This window comes from Psammomys obesus, unplaced genomic scaffold (genome assembly GCF_907164565.1).
Source record: "Psammomys obesus unplaced genomic scaffold, mPsaObe1.curated_primary_1811, whole genome shotgun sequence".
Classification (NCBI taxonomy): domain Eukaryota; kingdom Metazoa; phylum Chordata; class Mammalia; order Rodentia; family Muridae; genus Psammomys; species Psammomys obesus.
Genome location: NW_026592666.1, coordinates 464,857 through 473,012, shown reverse-complemented (window position 1 = coordinate 473,012; position 8,156 = coordinate 464,857).

Genomic DNA, 8,156 nt, shown 5'->3' with positions numbered 1-8,156 from the left:
CACACACACACACACACACACACACACACACACACACACACACACACCTTATTTTGTACAGCAAAGTACAATTTCAACAAAACAAAAATAAGTGTGTAGCCAGGCATGTCTGGTGGACATCAGCACAACTGGAAGCAAATGCTATCATAGTTGTATGAGAAGAGAGATTAGCCATTTGTGGGTAGGAGTCCAATCATCGTATAGCTTCCCTCTGTCAATATGCTTTTCTTATTGCAGAGAAATGTTCATTGTACCAAGCAACCTTTCCTGATGTGCACCTTTCAATTCCTGATATCATCTTTTCAACAACCATTTTTTTAAAAATCTCAATTGATCAGACACAGCTTCCCCACTTTTTAAGTATCTTCTGATCACACAGAATTTTCCAAATTTTCAGTATCTGTTGATCAGACATGGTTTCCTTAGAACAGTTATACAATCAGGACCCATAAGCTGCCACCTGCTTACTCATTTTGACTGTAGCTGTTTCAACCAAAATTAATCAAAGAAGATGAGGAGGGGCACTACATTCTCATCAAAGGAAAAACCCACCAAGAGAGCATCACAATTCTGATCATTTATGCCACAAATATAAGAGTGCCTACATTCATAAATAAAACATTATTAAAGCTTAAATCACACATCGATCCCAACACCTTAATAGTGGGAGACTTCAACACCACACTCTCAAGGGACAGATCATCTAGATAGAAGCCAAATAGGGAAATAAAAGCACTTACAGAGGCCCTAATTAAAATAGGGCCTAATAGATGTTTACAGAACTTTTCACCCAAATTCAAAAGAGCATACCTTCTTTCCAGAACCTCATGGAACCTTCTCCAAAATAGACCATATAGTTGGTCACAAAGCAAGCCTCAACAGATACAAGAAGATTGAAATAAACCCCTGTATTCTGTTTGACCATCATGGACAAAGTTAGATCAACAACAATGGAATTAGAAAAAAGCCGACATGCAAATGGACACTGAACGACTAGCTACTCAATGAGAGCTGGATTAAGGAAGAAATAAAGAAAGAAATTAAAGACCTCCTAGAATTCAATGAAAATGAAGGCACATCATAACCAAATTTATGGGACACAAGGAAAGAAGTGCTCAGAGGAAAATTCATAGTACTAAGTGCCTTTAGAAAGAAAATTGAAACATCTCCTACAAGCAACTTAATGGCCCAACTGAAAGCCTTGGGGAGGGGGATACACCCAAGAGGCGCACACGGCTGGAAATAATCAAACTCAGGCCTGAAATTAATCAACTAGAAACAAATAAAACTATTCAAAGAATCAATGAAACCTAGGAGTGATATAGCTGGATCTTGAGGAAGAGCTATTCCTAGTTGTCTGAGAAAGCGCCAAATTGCTTTCCAGAGTGGTTGTACAAGTTTACATTCCCATCAGCAGTGGAGGAGGGCAGATTCTCCACAGACCACAGCATCCAGGCCCCAGCACCAGTGACTCCTAGCAAAGAAACCCAGGCTCGGGATGCTGGACAGAAGATAGTCAACCCTTCTCAGTACTCCCCCAGGCAGACCAGCCTGCCGCCATAGTACTTCACTGGAAAAGGTGAAGGATACAGAGACGGCCTGCAGCTTCTGCCATAGACCACAGCGCCCAGGCCCCAGTGCCAGCAGCTCCTAGCATAGAAACTGAGGCTCGGGATGTGGGAGAGAATATTCAGTTGGCCTTGCCCTCAACCCCCTAGAAAAAAATGAACCAGATATACCCAGAGGAGGAGACAGCTGAAGATAATCAAACTCAGGACTCATATCAATAAATTAGAATCAAATAAAACTATTCAAAAAAATCAATGATACCAAGAGCTGGTTCTTTGAGAAAATCAACAAGATAAACAAACCCTTAGCCAAATTAACTAAAAGGCAGAGAGAAACTATCCAAATCAGCAAAATAAGAAATGAAAGGGGAGAATAACTACAGACACTGAGAAAATCCAAACAATCATTAGGTCATACTACAAAAGCCTATATGCCACAAAATTTGAAAATCTAAATGAAATGGACAATTTTCTTGATAGATTCCATCTACCAAAATTAAATGAAGATCAGGTAGAAAGATTGAATAGACTTATATCCCCCAAGGAAATAGAAGTCATCAACAGTCTCCCTTCAAAACAAAGCCCTGGCCCAGATGGATTCAGTGCAGAATTCTACCAGACCTTCAAAGAAGTGCTAACTCCAATTCTCTTCAAACTATTCCACAAAATACAAACAGAAGGAACATTACCAAACTCATTCTATGAAGCCACAGTCACCTTGATACCTAAGACACACAAAGACCCAACAAAAAAGAGAATTTCAGATCTATGTCTCTTATGAACATTGATGCAAAAATACTCAATAAAATACTTGCAACCTGAATCCAAGAACACATAAAAGATATCATCCACTATGACCAAGTAGGCTTCATCCCAGTCATGCAATGGTGGTTCAATATACGGAAATCCATCAATGTAATCCACCACACAAACTGAAGGAGAAAAACCACATGATCATCTCCTTAGATGCCGAAAAAACATTTGACAAAGTCCAACACCCATTCATGTTTAACGTCTTGGAGAGATCAGGGATACAAGGCACATACCTAAACATAGTAAAGGCAATATACAGCAGGCCTATAGCCAACATCAAACTCAATGGAGAAAAACTTAGAGAAACTTAAATCAATCCAAGTGAAATCAGGGGCAAGGTAAGGCTGCCCACTGTCTCCATATCTCTTCAACATAATACTTGAAGTCCTAGCTAAAGCAATAAGGAAATTAAAATCTTTCACATTTTTTTCCAGAGCTGAGGACCGAACCCATGGCCTTGCGCTTGCTAGACAAGCACTTTACTTCTGAGCTAAATCCCCAACCCCAATCCTTCACATTTTTAATAAAAGAAGTAGACTTTCTAAGAATACATGCATATTCACATTCAAAATTGGCTTCTCTTATACCAGTGGTAAAGAGTGTAAACTAAAATTTCTAGAATTATTCAAGAAGAAAAAGAGTGGGGAAGATAAGAGAAAGATTTAGAGTAGGAACAAAGAAGAGGACTTTAGGAGCCCCTAACTGCTGTTTGATTTCAAATTTATTGTGTCTGACTGGCTATTAGCTGTAAGTATGTAAGTGCACAGATAGTGTTAAGAGAAAACATGTTTTGATCATACTTCCTCAGTTAAAACAACTTTAGTGATTTTTTTCCAATACTAAAGAATAAAGGAATTCCATTTAAGAATTTACTATACTGAAGTCTCTTAAGACACATGGTATTTACATGAGATCTATGTTCATCTTAATGTGGTAAATAATAATTTTAAAGAAAAAAACTATAGCAATGTAGGAGTCTAATTATGGGGATAATCATCATTAATCCAACGTCTAGACAAGTTGTTTGACAAATTTTACTTCAATTGACAGCTTGACAGCAGAATTTTATTGGAAAGGGCTGGCAAGCTCCTATCCAAACAGCCTTCAATATAAAGGAGATTCTGGCAATATGAGAGAATTGATTACCATTCTCAGCATTTACTAAAGGAGGAGTACAGAAAAATGAAATAAAAAGAAATGACCATCCATCACAGCCTCATAAGAGAACCTTCAACTCTTATGTCCATTAATAAAGCTAAACTCTGACACCAGTCTCTGAAAAGATTTTCTCAAAATCCTTGGAAAACTTTCACACTATATGTTATAAACATGGCTATAGCAAAGACATTTCCTGGATTTTTGTTGAACTTAGTCCAACATCATCATGTGTTTTATTGAAGAAATTCAACTGGGTCTTTAAAATCATTGTTATCTTGTCACTTAATGCATATTATGTCTGAGTTGAAGAAGGTAACCAAAACATGCAAATTGGTGCAAAAACATTTAGAACACTGTACCAAGTCAGTCAAGAGTCCAGCTCTGATTATTTTATTGTTTATAACCATTTAGTTAGGTGATTTGATTATTGCTGAATAAAAAAGTAATGAATTAAAACTTTAAAGACAATATGTTGTCAAATCAATGACTCTTCTACTTTAATTATTATGTTATACATACTCACACTCATATGTAAAAATATAAATACAGCTGAGTCTTGTTTGTAAATGTATATGATTCAGTGATTAAATTTGGTGTTTAATAACCAGTTAAAGAGCTAATCCTTGGGAAAGACAATTTTTCTTTCTCTCACTTTTTGTTGGTTGTCTGTAGATCTTTGTCTAAGGATGGGTCCCCAAAAGTACACTGTCTTTTATGAAATAAGTTCTATTGGTGCTGGCATATTTTTGAGGCATCATAGATAGAGCTTTTCTGTAATTTATAAAAAAGAAAACATCAGAGCAGTTTTCCAACAATGTTTTTTCTTTGTCTTTTGAGATGCCCTCTGTTTTTGGTGGAGCAGTTGTATTTTAGATAAACTTATCATGGATTTCCACAGTCTGTTCTCTGTATTTGGACCAGTTGTAGTTTTCTGTAATGGTTTCAATCTGCTGTAAAAAGAGGCTTCTTTAATGGAGAATGAAAGCTACACTTATCAGGCTGGGCCCTGGTCTCAGATATAAATAATTTTATAATCAAAACATTAAATTTTATTCAGAGTCTTGAAAATGTATTTGAATGTTCACATGTTTAAAGAATACAAGGTGATATTGGTAGGAAATCTGCATCTGTGATGTTAAACTACTCAGTTATAATTGTAAATCTTAAAAAAAAATCTATGTATTACAAAACCATAACAAAAGAAGAAGTGAGTAATTTTTAATCAAATTACTCAGAATTTTTGAGAACTCTGTATAATGTGTATTAATGCAAGAATGGCTTCAGAGATACCATTAAATACTTCATGTCACTGAAAAATGTTAAGTGCATGCTAAAAGGCAACAGGCTAACACATTAAATTAGTGTCAACAACATATGAAAATAGATTGTTCATATTTCAGTACTCAAAATTAAAATAACTATTGCATACTCTAGAAGCTTGCTAAAAAAAAAACAGTCATTGCTTCTCCCAGAGGGTGTGTTCCTACATTCAAATCAAAGGAAATAGGGAACTATGGGATTGTTGACTATAATGACAGATACACTTGTTTCATAGAAGTTTGTGATTATGGTTATAACAATTTAAAAGAACTAAATATAAATACCAACATGAAAAGACTAGGACATTTAGACATCTAGATTATTTACCTGTGAAACAGACAACTTGAAAAACCATGAAATGAGAAAGAAGTGTAACTTCATAAGCTTGTTAATTATATAAGCCTATCATTTACTTAAACAACGTTAATACAATGATTACATGTGTATGTGTAATACACATATATGTGTAATATATTTAGATATGTATATATATATCCTCTTGAAAAAACCTGAAAGGAAACAAATAAGCTAGTGATAGGCAAAAATATTGTAATATGTTTAGGTGTCTAGCTCAAATTAAATAATATGGGCCAAAATACTCATTTCTACAAAAATAAACACATTAAGAAAAATATGCCTTATGTTCAAATTAAGCATCTGAATATAATAAACTTCTCAATTTGATCAAATTTTAATTATTTAAATAACAACTGATAGGTTACAGATGCCATTGAACAACATCTAATTAAAACATTGCTTTCATGTTTATAACATTTCAAGCCTTTTAGTTTGTATCATACATTGCTTCAGAAAGGAAAGTATATTTTCCCCTTAATATGAACCTCAGAACATAATTTTAAATTTCCAATATGTGCTGATAGTATTTCAATTTCCCAAAACTGTGCAAATTAATTTTTTATTTAACAATATATATTTCCAGGTTTAACAAAGGAGTAAAAATTTAATCAGCTTTAAACTAAATTTATTTTTGTATGTGTAATCATACATATGTTAGTGCACTATATGTATATACAGGTAAAGGCAAGAAGAGTACAACCTTTGATATGCTGTCTCAGGCTTAACCCATCTTTTCTTGATATTGAGTTTTCACTTGTCTTTAATTCTCCAAACAGAGCAATACAGGTTAGCCTGTGTACCTCAGGGATCTAAGCATTCTGCTTCCCCAATGCTGAGAACACAGAGCACATCACCTTCCAAGCTTTTACTGAGTGGGTTTGGGCCTTGTACTTAGTCTTCATCTTTGCAAAGTCAAAATTTCACTGACTGGGCTATCTAACCCAACCATAAGATAAAATTTGCAGCTAAAAATTTTAAGGAAGCTTTTTTGATTTCATATTGATGAAGAATACTTTTCATTAAAAAGACTTGTAAGACCAAGGACCATGTATGGATATAACCTAGAACCTCTGCTCGGATGTAGCCTGTGGTAGCTCAGTAACCAATTGGTTTCCCATAGTGAGAGGAACAAGGACTATTTCTAATAGGAACTCAATGACTGGCTCTTTGACCAACCCACCCCCCAAGGGAGGAGCAGTCCTGTTAGGCCACAGAGGAGGATTTTGGATTTTGCAGCCAGTCCTGAAAATACCTGACAAAACGGAGTCATATGAAAGGGGAGGAGGTCCCCTCAATCAGCGGACTTGGAATGGGCACAGTGGAGATGAGGGAGGGAGGGTGGGATTGGGAGGGAATGAGGGAGCGGGATACGGCTGGGATACAGAGTTAATAAAATGTAACTGATAAGAAAAAAATAAAATAAAATAAAGACTTGTAAGAACCTTTCTTACATTAAATTATTATTTCATTAAATAAAATTCATAGGGTTGAATACATCAAATAACAGTCAAAACATTTTTGGCGAGGATTACTCTTGCTGTCATAAAACCAAAAGCAACTTGAGGAGGAAAGAGTGTTTTGTTTACCTTTCCACATCACATTTCATCTTCAAAAGTAATCTGAGCAGAAACAAGGCATGTTCCTGGAGGCAGAAGCTAGTGCATAGTCTATGGAAGGGTGCTGCTTGCTGGCTTGCTCTTCATGGCTTGTTTAGCCTGTTTTGTTATAGAGTGCAGGATCACAATATCAGAGAAATACCCAACCACCCTGTGCCGGGCCTTCACTCATTTATCACCAATTAAGAAAATGCCCTACAGTCTTTCATACAGCCCAATCTTATGGAGGCATTTTATTGACTGAGATTCACTCATTACAGATGACTCTAGTTTGTGTCATATTAACATAAAAGTATCCAGAACATATGGGTTAGAGCATGACATTTTAATACATGTATATTATGTGCAATGGGTTGATTTGTGCAAATTGTAATTCTATCATTTCAAGAATGTTTAATTTATTTGGCTAGAAAATGTTGCGGAACTCCTGTCCTCTCCAGGTCATACTATCTCTCCCTTCTTTCATATGATTCCCTGTACTCTGCCGAAGGTTTGGTTATGAGTCTCAATATCTGCTTTGATACACTGCTAGGTAGAGTCTTTCAGGGGCCCTTTGCAGTAGACTCCTGTCCTATTACTTGTTTTCTACTATGTCCAATACACATTCCATTTGTCTTTCTAAGTGATGATTGATCATCTTTCCCCGGGTCTTCTTTCTTGTTTATCTTCTTTAGGTGTACAGATTATAGTATTTTTATCCTACCTTATAGGTGTAGTGTCCACTTATAAGTGAGTATATACTGTGTGTGTCTTTCTTCTCCTAGGATACCTAACTTCGGATGATCTTTTCTTTTTTTTTTTTAATAAGTAAGTATTTTTTTTTATTATTATTCTCATTAGTTACATTTTGTTAATTCTGTATCCCAGCTGTATCCCTCATTCCCTCCCCAATCCCACCCTCCCTTCCTCATCTCCTCCCTGCCCCTTTCCAAGTCCACTGATAGGGGAGGATCTCTTCCCCTTTCATATGACTCCGTTTTGTCAGGGATTTTCAGGACTGGCTGCAAAGTCCTCCTCTGTGGCTTAACAGTACTCCTCCTCCCTTGGGAGGTGGGGAGGTCAAAGAGCTAGTCAAGCTTTCAACTTTTTCTACTTTTCCAAACAAATGCACGTACCAGTTTTCTACGTTTATCTTGTTGCTCTATGTTTCTGTATCATTTATTGTATTAATCAATTTATTGTATTGATCAATTAATCAAGAAATTATATAGAACGGTGCATTATTTAATGTAATTGAAATTAAGGCATTTATAGTTCACTCATCTGCAAACTTCACAAGTGCTCAATTACAGTGACTAGCATGGACTTAAGAATTGGCCTAAGA